The following is a 542-nucleotide window of genomic DNA, read 5'->3' as shown; positions in this document are numbered from 1 at the left end:
AATGGAAATTATGTCCAGAATATTCTTTTTTAAAAGTCAGAGAAATTCATAGTCGCTTTCATTAACAACACTGACTTCAGACATGTGCTGTGGAGTCAGACAGACTTGGATTCAAATTCATGCCTTATTCAGACCTTACTCCATAGAAGCTGTGAGACATGGGCCAAGTTACTTCTCCAAACTTCAGTTCTCCTCGGCAAAATGGAGATAATACCTTTTCCTACCTTATCCCAATGTTAAAAAGATCATATGAAGGAAAGAATGTAAACTGCTGGCTGGGCGCCGTGGCTCACGCCTGTAATCCCAGCACTTTGGGAGGCCGAGACAGGCGGATCACGAGGTCAGGAGATGGAGACCATCCTGGCTAACACAGCGAAACTCTGTCTCTACTAAAAATACAAAAATTAGCCGGGCGCAGTGGCGGGCACTTGTAGTCCCAGCTACTGGGGAGGCTGAGGCAGGAGAACGGGGTGAACCCGGGAGGCGGAGCTTGCAGTGAGTGGAGATCGCGCCACTGCACTCCAGCCTGGGCGACAGAGCGA

This window comes from Colobus angolensis, unplaced genomic scaffold, assembly GCF_000951035.1.
Source record: "Colobus angolensis palliatus isolate OR3802 unplaced genomic scaffold, Cang.pa_1.0 Scaffold35, whole genome shotgun sequence".
Taxonomy (NCBI): Eukaryota; Metazoa; Chordata; class Mammalia; order Primates; family Cercopithecidae; genus Colobus; species Colobus angolensis.
The sequence above is the reverse complement of the archived record's forward strand: the minus strand, read 5'-3'. Positions refer to the sequence as shown.